Source organism: Mirounga angustirostris, unplaced genomic scaffold (assembly GCF_029215605.1).
Source record: "Mirounga angustirostris isolate CCGP_5_RB_7025 unplaced genomic scaffold, mMirAng1.0.hap1 SCAF_3, whole genome shotgun sequence".
Lineage (NCBI taxonomy): Eukaryota > Metazoa > Chordata > Mammalia > Carnivora > Phocidae > Mirounga > Mirounga angustirostris.
The window spans coordinates 26,464,560-26,483,382 of record NW_026991711.1 but is presented as its reverse complement, the minus strand read 5'-3'; positions in this window follow the sequence as shown (position 1 = coordinate 26,483,382).

Sequence of the window (18,823 nt, the reverse complement as noted above, 5' to 3'; positions counted from 1 at the left end):
ATCTTTACTGATAATTTGCGCATATTTGTATAGCATGATAATTGAGCCTCCTAGGGCAATAGTTGATACAAACACTTCTTCTGGTGGGGGGGTGAACTTTATAGGTAATATGATAATGCTGAATGCATACTCTGTGAAGATTGCCCTTCTCTGAAATATATCCCAAATATCACACAAAATTTTGCCAATTAGAATTTCATAGGATTTGACAAGCCAGTATGCACCCCCTACCTACCCACTCACAGAGCAGTGCCATCAACACTCTGGATTTGAGGCCTTCTGTAAATCCAGACCAAGTTCAATTAAGGGTTCAGAGGCTTTCAGTTTAAGAACTGGGGCTCTTTGATTAATGTGTTATATTTATCAATAATCCAGCTACAGAAAGCATGAGTGGGTAGTTTGTATGGAGAAGTGGGGTGGTGAAGGAGTGAAATGCAATTTTCAAGAACTTTGTACTTTAAGTAAAGGCGAATGATGACTTTCTCTAATGCAGGATATACTTGAATAATCTGAATGTTTATGAGATATCAGATGCTAGAGGAATTCAAACACAAGGAGAGTTTCAGCAGCTAAGAGTAAAATAAAGGCATATAAGTAATTGTAAAATGATAAACGTGAATTTTAAATAAATGCTAATGGCCAGCAAAGCTCTAATAACTGTTTTCTGAAACATTCTTTGATTCCCAGCTCATAGAAACCTCTCTGTTGACATTCTTTCTAGACCCCAATCATGGATCATTTTAGCTCAGTTTTGAGACTTTTCTTCATCAATCTATTCAATTAATCACTATTGAGAAACTATGATGCATAAAGCACTATTCTAAATTTTGGAGTGACAGCAATGAAAAATAGATTAAAAATTGTTTTCCCCATGGAACTTATTTCTAGTGGGGGCTGTTATGAAAAAAAAAATAATCTGGGTATGAAATGGAGAAGGTCTTTGTGATAACTCTACCCAACTGGGACAAAGATGGGCTTATGTACCTTCCGAAGGGTATGTCTCTGTGTGTGTATGTGAAAGAGAGAAACCCCTGAGTATAACAATCACATCACAGATTATGAGCTAGATTTAACTGCATCTTTGAATCTATGAATTTATGCAGATCTCTTTCTTTCTCCTTGGAATTAGGGTGAGACGTGGAGTGAGCAGTACACATCATTTAGGAAAAGTGAAAGTCTGAGCAAAAGGACCGCTTTTCCAATTCAGAGTGGCTTCCCATTACCAAAATCCTTTCAGCAGGAAGACCAGTACTTCTGAATGAAAAACAAAACACTACACACACACACACACACACACACACACACACACACAGAAAGAAATATCCTGTTTTTCTAGATGTTCCTTGAAGACATCTTAGAAGAGGATGCCCACTGTATCAGGTCCCCAAAATACACCTAAGCACCTCAGAAGACAACTGAACATCTCAGTATGGCTCAGAACATAATGAGAATAGTAGTGTCACACCTGTAAGGGCTGGGGCTTTTCAAGAATATGAATGCCAAGTTCAGTGAAGGGATCAAGGGCTCTCAACTCTTCCTCTGCTGTTGTTTGGCTTCAAAGAGTGACCTCTACTTCTACACACATATTTCAACTGATGTTTCTCTTGCATTTATTATTATATTGAGCAACATCAATGTTTGTTCATTTCCATTTTACTCTATTATATATTAATAGGAAACAGAGAATACATAATTTTCCCATTAGCACCTAATATACCCAAAGCAATCTACACATTCATTTCAATCTCTATCAGAATACCAACAGGATTTTTCACAAAACTAGAACAAATCATCCTAAAATTTGTATGGAACCACAAAAGAACCCAAATAGCCAAAATAACCATGAGGAAAAGGAACAAAAGTGGAAGTATCACAATCCCAGATTTCAAGATATATTACAAAGCTATAATAATCAAAAAAGTATGGTACTGGCACAAAAATAGACATAACATAAATGGAATACAATAGAGAGTCCAGAAATGAACTCATGCTTATATAGTCAATTAATCTATGACAAAGAGGCAAGAATATACAATTAGGAAAAGACTGTCTCTTCAATACATGGTTCTGGGAAAACTAGACTGCTATGATGAATTGGCTTTCTATGATTGAAATCTTATTTTATATCTAGCAATAAGCTACTATATGGTTATATGTAACAGATAAACTTACTTTGACAGAGTTTATGTGGCTCCTGATTCAGCAGTATTTTGGAGGGTATTGAAAAGAAAGCTGAAAAAAGTAGTCTCTGATTTTTCAAGTGTTTGTGTTTAGCAATGAGAAAAAATAAAATTGAAATGACTTCATAACTCAGGGCAAATTTACTTGGTTTTTATAAGCCATACATATCAGTAAAATATACTTACATAGACTTTTTCCCTAAGTTTGTTTAGGGGTATTTAAAAATTTTCTTGACTGTATTTTAACCTTTAGATTAATCACTGGCAAATACAAAAAAAAAGATATACCTCTTGAATATACACTGTCTGTATATCTATTCCAAAGAAAATTCAGAAAACTTTACTTGATATGAATATTATATTGGGCATGGAACAAATTCACAAACAGGGAGATTTCAAATCTGAAATTGGCATGAAGCTCAGAGGTCTGACTTTACAGGAAGACTTATAATGTAGAAATGAGAAAGTTGCTTATTTATAATAACTGCTTATTACAATGGAAGGTGTCCAGAGGCAGGGGGAGGGATAAATGTGATTATCTTTTATCATTTTAGGAAATGACTTAAGTTTCATTTATGATTCTCAGAGGCATTTAAAAGAAAGGTTTTTCTTATCTTCTTGAAATAAGCTAGATTAAGTTTTGCTTATGTGGCTTACCTGGATTTTGTCTGTTTGGGGAATCTTCAAGACTAGGCTCCATTTTATTTTATTTTAGCAATATAAATATACTTTCCCCATAATGATGTCAAGTAAAAATCCTAATATCATTAATATCTCAACTTATTATTTTAATTACTTTATAATATCCCATTACTCTTCTGCCAAACATTTTATCTATTTTCTCATTATAAGTTATGCCATGAATAATTTGAGAGTTTTTACTAACATTATTAATGTATTATGATAACCTTAGGTCAATATTTTTTCAAGGTATCAACATTTTAGCACTCAGAACAAAATGGATTTACTGAAATCAGTTAAAAAGCAAACCTCTAATTTTTATGGTAAAAATAGAATGTCTAGATCAGTTACAATTTATTCTCATTTTCCCATATTGGTCCACAAGAAAATAAATGTGTTAGTCTCTCTCCTGACATTTAAAGGAACAAGTATATCCTACAGAGTACTTTACCTTTTCAATCAGCTTTCCTCTACAGACTTCCTTCCTTCATCAGATTAGTCAGCAGTGGTCTTCTGATGAGGAATTGAAGATATCAGTTTTCTTCTATTCAAGCCCATCAGGAAGAGAATGCATTTATGTAGCTGTTCTCCGGCAAAGGAGCTCACTGCGGGTGATCATAAAAAGGTTCATTATTATTATTTGATACAGTAATTTGGCAAGCTGGGCTTGCAAGACCATTTTGATATCTTATAAAAGGTGAAAAAAAGTTCTTTTAGGAAACCAGGGCACCATTTTATGCTTGCAAATAAAAGCTAGCATCTTGAAAAATTAAAATTAGATTATACCTCTGTGCATTAAGTGAATAATTTTAACAGATAAGAAAGGACGTATTGACTCTAAAATTTTCTGCAACTAATATATAGCATAAAAGAGAATGACCATGTTGCTTTTCTCAATTCTGACTTTATTTTAGTTGTAGTAAAAGATAATTTTAAGCAGATGGTCTTTAATGAGCAGCCTGATGCTTATATATGCAATAATGCACATGCATTTTGAAGTAGTAGAATGGGGGCAACAAATACAAGTAATTGCATTTTTAAATTATTTTGTTTTACTTGTTATTTGTCTGATCATTTTGTAATAATTTTGTGTACATTTTCCAAACAGCTTTTTGACATACCTTTTATTTTTTCTGAATTTATCTAACCATCAAAGAATTTGTCCTCTAAGTACATGCACACATAAAATAAAATAAGAGAAATAAAATAAATAAAATAAAATATTTGTGGGCATTTAACCTCCTCCTCAGTGTTCTATAATCCTAGGATTAGTGAACACGGAGGTTCTAAATATGCCCCGAGGAAGGAAGGGAACCTGGAGTGCGTGGTGACTGTGGCCCCTAATGAACTGCAACCCCTGGTATTCATCTGTTTTCATGGTCTCTTGCCACAGTGAAATTGATCTGGCCTGAGATTCATTTAAGCCACAGAGAGAACAGAAGTAACACAGTGCCGACTTTGGGACTAAATCTTAAGAAGGTATGTATGACAGGCAGCTTTTGGACTTTTGGGAGCCTTGAGCTGCCCAGTAAGAAGTCTTTCTTTGTTTTAGACACATGTGGATAGAGTGTGTGAAGAAGTCAAATGGAGAGGAGGAGGCTGTGAGACTATGTGGAAAGAACCAGTCATTTCAACATCCCAGGTGATCCTAAATTTCCAGCCCTTTCTGCCTTGGAGCCAGGCAAATATGTAGAATCATTTTAGATATCCCAATCACTATCTGATTACAACTACATAAAAGACCCTAAGCAAAAACAACAGAGCTGCCCAGTTGAGCCCAGATACTGTTTTAAGTCATTAAATTTTAAGGTGCACTCAGCAACCAATGACCAAAGCAGTGATCCATGAACGTTGCCACAGCAAAGGTAGCCTGGTAACAGAATTTTGGCTCTACATGGCTTATATCATTTTATCACTTAAACAGTCTTACCACAGAGCTACTAATAATATTGATTCCCATCAGAGATAAAGAAACTGAAGTTTGTGGATTTTCTGATAACAGATGTCAGACATGTTGAACCTACATTGAACTCCAGTTACTGAAGACACAGTGAAACCATTCACATATACATAAAGCTTAAGAGATCACGTCATACTTCTGCTTAAAATTTCCCAGTGTTTTTTCCTTAATACTCATAGTTAGATCCAAATCCTTATCTTGGCTTGCCAGACTCTGAATGATCTGCTTCTGTGCAACCTCTCTAATTTCATTCCTAGTCTCTTCCTTAACCATCCACTTCTTATTCCATTTCCTGCCACCAGTTTCCTTAGTGATCCTGGAATAGTACATTCCTGCTCTAGGGTTGATAGCTCTTGCTACTTACTCTGTCAACAATAGCAACTAATTAAATTCCAGAGCACTTAGTATGCACTAGGTGCAGAGCTTTAAGTTATTAATCTGTTAATAAAGAAACCCACAAGGTGTACTGTACATCGGGAGAAACTGATGCAGAGAAACTTACGAACAAAGTTTTACCAAAGTAAAACAGCAACTGAAAGGACCAAACTCTAATCACAGGCTGACCTGCCCTACACTATCAATGTACCATGGTAGTGCTGCCTAAAACACTCTTCTACTAGATGTATACTTAACCTTGTTCCTCAACCTTCTTCAGGACTTTGCTCAAATGTCATTTTGCCAGAGCAATGTCTTCCCTAACTTTATATAAAATAGAATCCTTGCCATCTCTATACATTTACCCTGCTTTACCTTTCTTCATAGCACCAATTGTCATTTGATATACTATGTATTTCTTTATTCACTGTCCATCTCTCTTCACCCTAGAAAGTGAAAGAGCAGATTTTTCTTTGCTACTCATCTTTGACTTCCAGTGCCAAAAAAATGCCAGGCAAATAATAGGCACTAAAAATAGTTGTCAAAAAATAATGAATGGAAGACTTAGGTTTTGAGTCCATTTTGCAGTCTGAATCCAGTTTGACCATACTCTGCTCCTGTATTTGTCTTCTATCCCTCTACAAATTGTTATTTAAATATTAATTTACATTTATATTTTCAAGTGCACATATTTATCTTTTGTGGCTCAAATATGTGTTAAGACTTTTGAGTATTGGAAATAACCTATTTTTTCTATACCCATGTATCATGCATAAGAGCAAATAAATCATTTCTTAAGTATATTTGATTCTCTTCAACAAACTCTGAATGAAACTATGAATTCTAGTAAATAGTCACATTGCAAGATAGTTCTTTTTTTTTAAATTTTTTATTTATTTATTCATGAGAGATAGAGAGAGAGAGAGAGGCAGAGGGAGAAGCAGGCTCCCAAGGAGCAGGGAGCCTGATGTGGGACTCGATCCCAGGACGCTGGGATCCTGACCTGAGCCGAAGGCAGACGCTTAACCATCTGAGCCACCCAGGCGCCCTTCTTGCAAGATAGTTCTAAATCTTGGTTCTAACACTTAATAACTTTAGCTAACATCCCTACCATGAATGTCCTTATTGTACAATGGGCATAGTGATATTAATGTCTATATCACATGCCTGCACAGAAGTCATGGTAGGTATATCATGATGCAGTGATAATATATGCACACATGCACACGCACACACACACATATATATATACACATGCATATATATTTTCCCCCTCTTCATGGGACATTTGCTTTGAAACTAATTCATTTCTTACTGCAGTATCTCTCATGTGCTTGTTTAAAATTCCAGATGTCAATTTAATGGAACTTCTATAGTGAAACATGCTTCTAAGTTTGTTGTGGCACAGAAAAGGGACATGGAAAAAAATCAGAGAGATAATGAAATGCCCCAATATAGGAAATGATAGAAATAAGCTTATATCAGATTCAAATAAAGGATTACTATGGAAGTAAAATAATATAGAATTATAAAAAAATCCAAGAACTAGGTTAAAAAAACTATAAAGTAGATAGCCCAACGATTTACTAAATAAGAAAATAAAGAAGGCCAAAACTGACAAATTTCTAAATGAGAATGGGAAAAAAATCTGAAATATCCATGAAAAAAATTATTAAAAATATTTCTTTGTTTAAAAATATAGATGATTTTGATGATTTTCTAGGAAAAAAAAATACCAAAAATTAACATCAGAAGAGGCAGAAACGAAAGAGGACAATTTCTATTCAACTAATCGAGAAAGTTTTAAAATCACTGGTCCCAGATCTTCAAACATGAACTCTACCAGTCTTTCAAGCAACACACACGCAATCAGAATGGCACTTGATCTGGTTCAAGAGAAAGACAGAGAGAGAGGGAAAGAGAATTAAAAAATAAAATTTTCCCTAGTTTATTGAACTAGATCATCATAACTTTAGGAATTTAGAAAAAGGAGCTACTACAATCAGATCTTAATCTCTCAAAATACTAACAGCTATTTACGTGGTACTCAAAAATACTAACAGCTATTTTACAACATCCAATTTCAAAATATACATTTTGTTGAACACATATGTACATTTCTGTTCAGTTTACAATTAATAAGGAATTTGTTTTAGAATATGTACATCTTCAACTTTTATAGATTATCCCAAACTGTTTTCCAAAAAACTTTATTCTATGTTCATACAGTGGGTTCCACAGTGAAATATTACATATTAGTGGAAATAAATTCCAATTATACATGTGAGAGCAGATAAATCACAAAAACATGAAATCTTATAAACACAGATACAAGAGGGTAAGAAGGTATAGTACCTTACTAAATAATGTAATCATTACCAAAATTGTTCTTTGCTATTAGAAGACGGGGGTGCCTGGGTGGCTCAGTCAGCTAAGCGTTTGCCTTCGGCTCAGGTCATGATCCCCGGGTCTTGGGATGGAGCCTTGTGTTGGGCTCCCCACTCAGCCGGGAGTCTGCTTCTCCCTCTCCCTCAGCCCCTCCCCCACTCTTGTGTGCACACACACGTGCGCGCTTTCTCTCTCTCCCAAATAAATAAAATCTTTAAATAGGAAGACAGGATTGGTGGAGTGACTATTGTTTAGAAGGGAGCAAGGGGCACTTCTGGATACTAGCACTATGGTAATATTCTGTTTCATGATCTGGATGCAAGTTATGTACACTTAGCTTATGAAAATTAATAAGCTATACTCATATATATAACCTCAATGAACAATTTTAAAAATTAAATGTCTATACTTATATACATGTATTTGTGTAGAAACACTTCAATTGAAAGGTTTTAAAAACCCTAAGTTTGATTTGTTTTAGTAATGAATAAAACAGTTTGTTAGAAAATACTTTAGTAAAATGTACTGATATCCATATTAAGTCAAAAAGAAACAAAAATGAAAATATCAATGTCAGGAAAAATTAATAAACTTAGTATTTATTTCTTACTTTTTAATGAGCTTAATTCTCTTATCTGAACTCATGTTAGCCACGTATATTTTGGAAATCAAGTTTTTGGGGGATAGCAGAGGTACACATTAGAAGTTATATGCACAGTCCCCAGCAAGATTCCCAGTATTGTATATTAATGAAACACATGTATATTTCTTCATTGAAATTCAGGAGTATTTACAAAAAATAGATTTTTAAAAGATAGCAAATAGCCTTAGAAAGGACAGTTCACAACTTGTCAGGTTTGGCTGCTAAATGACTTGTAATAAAACTTTCATTTTTCAGAGATCCTACAAGCGTGTCAGAAAGAAAAATGAAGAGAAAGTAGAATGACCAAAATGCATAAAATGCCAATTCATGGAAGTCATAGATATGATCACTATGAATAAAGAGGGTCAACCTCCCTGATACTTAGGTAAATCCACACTAAGATTAATCTTAATAACTTTCACTAATATTATTAAAATTCTTCACAATATCCAGTATACCAAATGATGTGAGGATATTAACAATTTTATATGTATATTTATAAATAGTGTATATTAATAAAAATATTTTATTGTGATAGAGGGAGCTTTCTAATTCAATATTTTTAGAGTAAGTCTGCATTCACCTGGATGTATAACACATGAAAATAAGGTAATGTAAACTATTTTGGTGACATAATATAGAGACCTAAGCCCTTGAGTTTAATTACCCTAATCAAATACTAGAAATGAACTAAATGATATCTCTATGTCTCTCTCTATATACAATCCTGAAAACATTCCTCTTAGAAACCTTTCAGCAATTGGAAAGTAGTACATTTATTTTAAAATATTGAGCTGCTGAATGGTATAACCCACAGGGATATATGGCAATATTAATGCACAAAAAAATTAACAAGTTTCCTTAAATTGTACGGAACCTAAAAAGCTTGAACAATAGCTTCGGTTTATTTCAGTGTCCACTGGATTATTCCAGGAACAAGCATTGTTTATTATCTCATTTAGTTGAACATTTAACATCTCTGTTCCTCAAACCAATTTGAATCATTCTACATAACCTTGATACATAAATATAATATGTAGAGTTAGGCAAGTTTGTACATTATCCTGGCTGTTATTTGCTGACCAAGAAGAAAACAAGAAAATAAACAAATTCACTGGCATTGTTCAACAATGATAACATAAAAGAGAAGAGTTATTATATGTAAAATGAATCTGAAAAATAAGTAAAAATTCAGTATATTTTTAAAAGCTAACCTCAGTGGAAGTAGAGGATCATATTTACTCTTAACCAAAGCAAATTCATGTATTATTTTAGAGTGCTGAGTTTATAAATACCTTATAGTTTATAAATATCTTATAGTAACTATAAACAGAAAACTGCAACTCTTACATTCTTCTAGGAGGTGATCAGCTTTTGACACGTTTTGAGATTGGGGAAATGGTACTGCCAGGAAAGTTGATCCAAAGTAGTTGTACATCAAGTGTTTTGAAGAATTAAGCAAGTGTGGATGAAGGTTGATGAAAACTTGGGAAATCAAAAAACAAATTTCACAGAAAAAAATAATTACTACTTGCTCTAACTTCTAACTATTAAGAGCCTTCAAAAATAATCTTGACAATTATAAATAACCCCAGAGTTAAAATAAAGGAGAACAATCCAAGGTCAAATGTCTCTTAAGAGATTTCTCTCACGACAATAAAGTAGATATTTAAAGTAGACATGGGGGGTGCCTGGATGGCTCAGAAGGTTGTGTCTGACTTGGACTCAGGTCATGATCTCAGGGTCCTGGGCCTGAGCTGTGAGTTGTGTTCCCCATTCAGCAGGGACTTTGTTTCCCCCTCTTTCTCTCCCTCTGCCCCTCCCCCTGCTTGTGCTCTCTCTCTCTCTCAAATATTTGAGAGTATTTACAAAATACAAAATGAATAAAATCATAAATAAAGAGAGACATGAATACATAACCAAAGAATAAAAAAAATGATACATGAAACTTAAAACAATATCCTATGGACTCACTTCAGAATGACTAAAAATTTTAAGTATATAGTAAGTACACAAAATGTCTGCTGAACATAAGTAAGAATGTCATTTAATATATTTTAAATAAGCACATTATATTAAAGTACACTAGAGAAAATGGAGGCCTACTCAGCTATTTTACTTCTCTACCTCCACCAAGATAATAGATTTTTGACTGGCCACTATTTAACAAACAACTTAAATAAATCAAAAGCCAAAGTTAATAAAATTATATAAGTAATGGTTAATTGGTGGCAGGGGAGAAGGAGAGAGGGAAAGAGAAGAGAAACAAATTGAAAATAATACTATTTGTTTCTAGTATAAGGCAATTGTTCCTGGAAGGACAAAAGGGCCTGATAAAAGTTTCTGAAGGACTGATGTGAGGAATTTACTTGCAGTATGATGTTGTAATTAATGTTGTGATTTCTGTAAACAAATCATTTGGGATTACAACCTGTGTATGTCAATTGCTTACTACATAACCATTTTTTTAATTAAAATTTTTATTTTTTTGAGGCGGGGTGGGGCAGAGAGAGAGAGAGAGAGAGTCTTAAGCAGACTCTGTGCTAGGTGCGGAGCCTGATAGGGGGCTCGATCTCATTACTCTGAGATCACAACCTGAGCCAAAACCGAGTTGGCTGCTTAACCAACTGCACTACCTAGGTGCCCTTATATAACCATTTTCTTATCAAAAGTCTGTGACCCTGAATTAGTCTCTTAAACAGTTTATCAATTCTTCATTAAGATTATCATGATTATATTTTTATGGCATTCTATCTGTTGTTAAAATTTCTAAAAGTGATCACTACTTAAGCAAATAATTATAAAAAAAGAATTTTTAATGATTTTTAAGCTGTGTTGCATAAGTTTCTCTTGAAGCAAAAGTCAAGAAATCAAGTAAAAGATAATTGAAACTGTCACTTTGATTCCACAGCACAAGTAGTTTGCATTTATGTTTGTCAAGCAGCAAAAACAAAAGATAACAAACTTGCATGAAAGGAAAGGTAAAGAATTTGTTATTTACCTGTTTACATGCTTATTATTGATTTTATTTTCTTTTTCAAAATATTTTTACCTCTTAAAAGCATTAATAAGCAAACAATATTTTGACTTGCTACAAGTTATTCCTTTATTTCAGTTTTCTTAGCTTTAAAGATAATGGGCAAATAATTATTTATTATTTTCTCCCTGTTGTTATGTAATAAAGGCGTAAGTGTTATGTAAACTAACAAACAGATGTGTATACTTCTTCACAGAGCTATAAATTAAACTTTAATGAATAGATTTTTACTCTCCTCAGCTCTACTTTAGTTTATGTTCAGTCATTAGATCGAATTAAGTAAAGTTTGTATGGCCCTTAAGATTACTTAATACATATTTACTTCCATTTTCTCCTTTGATTCATAGAGCGTAAGTAATTTGTTACCAAGGTCCTGATGTTGTTAGGTTGTAAGTCTAGGTATGTAGGGCTTCCTGATGCTAAATTCTCACATCTTTGCTTTATACCTTGTTTAGTCTCTATAGTACTTCATAGACACACAAAATGTTTAAATTTCAAAATAAGATATTGTGATTCATGTTTTCTTTTTTTTTAAAGATTTTATTTATTTATTAGAGAGAGAGAGAGCGCGCACAGAGGGAGGGTGAGAGGGAGAAGCAGGCTTCCCGCTGAGCAGGGAGCCCCATGAGGGACTCAATCCCAGGACACGGAGATCATTACTTGAGCTAAAGGCAGATGCTTAATTGACTGAGCCACCCAGGCGTCCTACTGTTCATGTTTTCCTAACCGACATAATCACAAAGGCAACTTCCAACTGTCTTTGTAATGCTTGGCTTCTCCCTACTTCCAGATCCATCTTCTCTCTTTTATCCTCACTCTTCATATTTCTATTGTCTTCTTAATTTGAAGTATCTCTATGTTTGTATTACTTAAGTGCATCCATCCTAACTCCACAGACTCTCATCTTCACCTCCAATGTATTTGTTAAAATTTTATCTTGGATATAAATTCAGCACCCCCCCCCCCCAATGCTACTATGTATAAAATCTTACAAATACCTCTTTAGAATTAACACTAAGGTCAGTATCATCACCTCTGTTCTACCGATATGGAATATAAGATTCAGGAAACTTACATACGGACACATTAAACCAAAAAGGAAAACTTTTGAAATAACTGATATGTCTCATAGATAATCTAGCAGAATAAGGTTAGCTAGGATACACTGTGTATTCAACAGAGGTTGGAAATCATGTTTTCTTTAGAGGAACTTATCTCCATAGCTCTATGATTTTCTACAGCATGGAAAGTAGCAGGGTTTAGGTGAAAGAGGAAAATGGTTGAAATGAGCCAGCATTAGGATTTTGTCAGGCATGCAAACCGGACACAATAGTACAGGCAGTTGTTGAAAATCCCGCCAAATGAGTTGAGTAAATGATACATTGTACTACTTCAAAAGTAGGGGAGGAGAAGTTAAGGCAGGGAAGATAAGAACATCTGGATGTAACCCAGAGGGTTGGAACTGCATTGAATGGCTTGATAAAGTCAAGTGATAGATTTAGTGTAAGTAACTTAGTTTATAGTTTGGAACAATAGAAAGTTTTATTTAATGACCAGAGAGTTTTAATTTAATATTTCATAACTATATTAGTTGCTTCTTGTGATAAGGTTTAGGCTACCATCATAGGTTGGGTTTATTGATAAACTCTGGAAATTTAAAAAAAATCGAAGATGAGAAGATTAAGGAACTAACAGACAAGATTTTACATCATGTTTAGTGTGGGTAAAATCAGAACTGCTAATTTATTCTGGGATCATCACCCATTGCTGTCAAAAATATTCTAGAATTGGGCGCCTGGGTGGCTCAGTTGGTTGGGCGACTGCCTTCGGCTCAGGTCATGATCCTGGAGTCCCTGGATCGAGTCCCGCATCGGGCTCCCTGCTTGGCGGGGAGTCTGCTTCTCCCTCTGACCCTCCCCCCTCTCTCATGCTCTCTCTCTCAAATAAATAAATAAAATCTTTAAAAAAATATTCTAGAATTAAGCAATGCTAGGTAATTTCATTCTCCATACTGTTAATACTGTTAGAAGTATCTTATATAAACCTTTATTCATTTTATTTGACGATATTTTATTTTTGCCTGAGTTGCTATTTAGGATATCTGTATTTTACGTGAAATCACAGGTAATGATGCTTAACTGGGAATAGCCCTTAGTAATAAAATATATAATTGATTGTCCCAACATGCTTAGAGGTCCAAAAAGAAGATTAAAAAGGAACATTTCTACATTAAGGTAGTGATATTCACAATCAATAACTTCCATTATTAGTTGTTTTCAAAGCCCTATTTCCAACTTAGCACTTGATTATACACAAACAACAAAGGTTGCCATTTGCTTTTCTGAAAGCTGGGATGCCATGTAGATTAATTGGTCATTTAAACAAGATTTAGCCTATTTTCATTCCAAAGTATTTGGAATGAGATTATTATTGGAATGAATGTATTATTCCAAATTCCAAAGGTATTTGGAAAGTATTATGGGGGAAAATTAATTTTTTCTTGTATTCCTTGTTTATTTTTAAATTTTAACAAGTTTTGGTAATCTTAGCTCTCAACTGTCTCCCCTGTTTATCTGGGATGCCAATCAATGCTGTATAGACCAGAGTCAACTATAGTATCTTCCTGCTTCCTAATTCCTACTCCAAAACTGGTTTATTTGCCTCTTTGTGGTCCAGTAGAAAATACTGGAGCAGTTTATTACATGTTTAGAGGTACAATATTTACATGATTTCATATAATTTTGAGTAGCAGAACTCTAATTCTACAGATACAAATAAGTCAATTCAAATCTTTAATAGTAGCCAAGCTAAAGGATCTCATCATCAAAGTACAGTGATCGGAACTTAATTCATTATCAGTAAGAATTTAAGAAAGGTGTCTAGTGATGGATTTTACTTCCAAGAATGGCCTCCATTTTTCATTCGTCCCTGCTGTTCCTGTGGTATCTTACCTTATTGATGATGAATTTAGCCTTGGGATGTTCTTTGGCTAGTAGAGAGTAGCAAATTTGATGTAAGGAGAGACTTGAAATCGGTTTTATGTTTTTGTTCCCTTCCTTGGAACCCTGACAATGCCATGACAAAAAACCTGGTCTAGTTTCCTGGTGTATGAAAAACTGTGTGGAATAAAGCCTAGTCATTGCAGTCAAGGCCATTGTAGTCCAGGTTCCCCAGTCCACCCAACAGCTGACTGCATTTTCACAAATGAGCTTAGTCAAGATCAGCAGACTTGCTTGGCTGTTGATAAATTTGGGAGAGATAATAAATGGTTATTGTTTTCAATTTTTAAGTTTGAGAATTATCTGTTAATCAGCAATAGCTAACAATTAGAGGATGTTTATAATGGATAATGTTTTAGGACATCCTTAAAGACTTATCAATCTTCTAGCTAATATATCTCTTACAAAATGGAAAGTTGTTATAGTACTGAGGGGAAGATGGATCAAAGCTGAGTCTGAAGTGTGAAAAATGTAGCAATAAGAGAAGGACTTTTTTTTTTGACAGTTTATGTTTTACTCTGAATATCCATTATAGAACTAACTGTATTTAGGATGCTCATTTCCTGACTGCATGACACCCAGCCAAGAATCAGGAAATTAACTTGTTTGAAATCACTCCAGCTATATTGGCTACTTTAAGGATAATCCTTAAATCAAAACCAGATGAATCATCTACTTTATCCTCAAATCTTCCAGGGTGATTTACAAATTAGGATATTAAGGAAGACCATGAGTATGAGATCTAATCTTTGATGAAATTAGTAACATAGTCTTGATTGATAACATGTGACAATTTGAAGGGCTTCAGAAGAAAATATATTGCTCAAAGTCATAAGAGGAATTGTTTGGAAGTGTCTTTTTCAATAAAGACTCAGATTTCAAAATAAGATATAAAACAAATTTTTAGTAAGAGTGCATACAAAATTTTAACCCATATAATGAGAACAGTATATAGTAAACACATTCAGGAGGTAGAAATAAAAACATTTTATTGGAGAAATGGCAGCCCAGAGCAATATGGGGAGGATATATAGTAGAGAATAGAAAACAGCAGGAGTTTTATCTATTTGATCATGTATAGTATGAAGTCCCTAAAGAAATTTGGACTCAGAATCCTGATATTAATGCACTACACTCTATCACCTGCAAAACTGGAGTCCAGGCTCTTCTCTACCACTTATTGTCTTGAACAAGTGACATTTTATTTTTCTCAGTTTCCTTATTACTAAATAAAAAGTGACAACCCATAGGCCATTTTGGGGGACTAAATAAAAGAAAAATGTAAGTATCAGTTAGTAATTAGAACTGTAAAATAATAGAAAGCCAATAGGCAAAAAAATGATGAGTTAAGTATCTAGCATACACCTACCAAATTTATGCTCTACACAATTCAATTCAAAGCATCATTACAAATTATATTTAAGGATATCTCATCTATCTCTAGACCACTCAAAAGAGTTAAAAAGGAGATGGGAAATATTAAATTCTCAAATGTCCAGAATCTATTATATATAAATAACTGTGTTGATCTTATTATACATGAATCCAATATGAATATTTTTATTAGATAATTATGGGGGAGTATAATGATTTTGAAAATTGTAGGGACAGTAGCATAGAATCCAGTTTGTATATGAAAAAGTCATGGATTAGTAAAGCTAAATGAAAAAGTGACATTACTGAGCATGAGATAATTTTTTAAAAAATACACAAGCCTCTGAAGAATTACAGAATTTAAGTAAAATAATTATTTATGTGACATTCTGAATTTTGAAAATATATTTGGAGGCAGTTAGATATGGTTTTTAATAAATTCTTCCTAAAGTACATATTCTAGAGGGGGAGCCTATCTAGCTTAACCTATTTTATTAAATTTGATTACACAAACTGCCATTAATAGAAAATAAATCAAAGAAACTATGGTGTAAAGTAAATCTAAAATCCTGTGGAGCACAAAATTAACTGAGTGTGTTATTGAACCTGTAGTTTTAATGCAAATATTAGTCATTCAAATGTGTGAAAATTACTGCTGTTCTTGGGGAGCCAGTCATCAATATAGCTTACACCTATTAGAAAACCGTCCTACCACATCATCCGAAGAGTATAAATGAAAAATTCATCTCATGTTCTTGCATATTTCAAGTCACGAGGCCTGATTTAGTATTTTAATTTGGATTGTGCCCAAATAATTTGTCTTTGATAGAAATGTGTTTTTGTTTGCTTTTTTCAGTATTTAGACTGTGTTCTAAAACAAAGTAAAATGGGAGAAAGTGAAGTTTACAAAGTGATTTTATAAAATTTGTATTTTGAGATCATTTCAAACCTAAAAAAAATTTTACAAGATTATCCTTAAATTTATACTCCTCATCAGATTATCTGACCGTTAAATTTGATGTTTTCTTAATCATTTACTCTCTCTCTAAATACAGGCATGGGCTTCGGAGCTTTGTAACTATTCTTCTCTTCATTCATCTTCAACCCACAAGTTTTAACATCCAAAGATAATTAATGTGTAAATAAGTTTGTATTACCATGGTTTCAAAAAAAGTTGTTTTTAACATCATTCTTTCTTAATCCTTTAATAGTTAATATTCTAATGTAATGGAAGCTGTTCTCTTTTATGTATGTATGTCCATATCATCCATTTATTATCTATTTGTTCTCATTTATTTATTTATTTATTTTAAAGATTTTATTTATTCATTTGAGAGACAATGAGATAGAGAGAGAGCATGAGAGGGGGGAAGGTCAGAGGGAGAAGTAGACTCCCCGCCGAGCAGGGAGCCCGATGCGGGACTCGATCCCGGGACTCCAGGATCATGACCTGAGCCGAAGGCAGTCGCTTAACCAACTGAGCCACCCAGGCTCCCTCATTTATTTTTATCTGTATGGACTCAAGTGTTTCTTTGTAATCTGAAACTGCCACTATTTATTTTGGTTAGCTGGAGCCCCTTCAATCTAGCTCATGTATATTTTGATAATGCCCCACAGTTTTTTGACAACTCCCTTACTTTCTGGCACTACAGGATGCTGCATTTATAGCTTGGAATTTTTCTGACTGAGACCTAAATTCATTAGCTATCTCTCCAAGGTACCTTAGTTATTTATGTTAAGGAATGGTATTTGGAAACACAGTCGGGGTCTAGGTATTTTCATTACTATTAATACTACTGGAAGTCAGTGATTTTAGGCCCTTTCAGCTAACAGAGTTATGAAATATATGTGTACATATGTATACGCATGCATATATTCTATATAAACATACATATATGTTTACATATCCGTGCGTATTAAACTCATGAATTTATAATGAAACTCCCATCCCCAATATAGCATCACAGCTCTTTCAAGCCCTTTCATATTCCACATTTGTATTACTCTTCTCCTACAGTGAGGAAACTACCCCAACATCACTCTACGATACATAGAAAGCTTTTTTAGAAGTACTAAACTAATATCACTGTGAAATATAATCCTACTAAGTAAAGTTTAAGATTATTTTTAGAGGGTTTTTTTTATATCCTTAGACTGAAGGCATACGCTTTTTTTCTTTTTTAAGTTAGTAACTTCTTGAGTTTTTATGCTGTATCTGCATCTATATCTACCTACCTACCCATCCATCCATCCATACACATACACCTTTCCCCTTCTTTCCTCCCCCAGCCCCTTTTTTTACATTTGTGTAGAAGAACAATGCATGGATATAAGCTATTTTTTCAATAATCTACTAAGTATTGTAATTTAGTTCTTTCCAATATTTTGTGATTAAAGAAAATGCTGTAGTGAATTGCCTGTATGTGTATATTTTAACATTGTTAGAGTGTTAGAGGAATATCTTAAGGGAAAATTCTTACAAAGGGGAATTGTAATTTTATTTCAGTTGCTAAAGTATTATTTTGAATAGTCATGAAAATGAATGATTGTCCTTTCCCACCCTATTGCAGATATTCTTTAGTTTCAGCCCAGTGAATATGACTAAATCTAAAAAAAAAAAAAAAATTTGTTATAAAGCAAGTAAAATCTAGAAATTGAACAAACTACAGAAACTGGAAAAATCCGAGTGCATTTTCCAAATACAACTGTGAGGAAAAGAAGACAAGCACAAAGAGTACATACTGTACGATTACATGTATATAAAGCATAAAAACATGTAAAACTAATCTGCTGTGTGAAGACATCAGGATAGTTGTTACCTTGGTGGATTGCTAGTAACAGGCACAGAGCATGAGGGAGCTGTGAGATATTGAATAATGCTCTGACCATGACCAGTGTTTGTGAAATGACAGTGCTCAGTGGAAGAAATTTATTAAACAATTTATGAATTATATACTTTTATATATGAAATAGGAAATTACTTAATAAAACATTTAAAAGAAAAAGTATATACGTTCTCAACTGACCATTATTCTTTCCAAGTATATTTGTATTTAGTTTAAGAACATTCATAATTATAAATTTGCAAATTCAAAATTGTAAAATTTTTTATACATATAAAATTTTAGAAAGAGTATGCAGATTATGCAAGGTGATGGTCTTGGTAAACTTAGTTGCATTTAAATT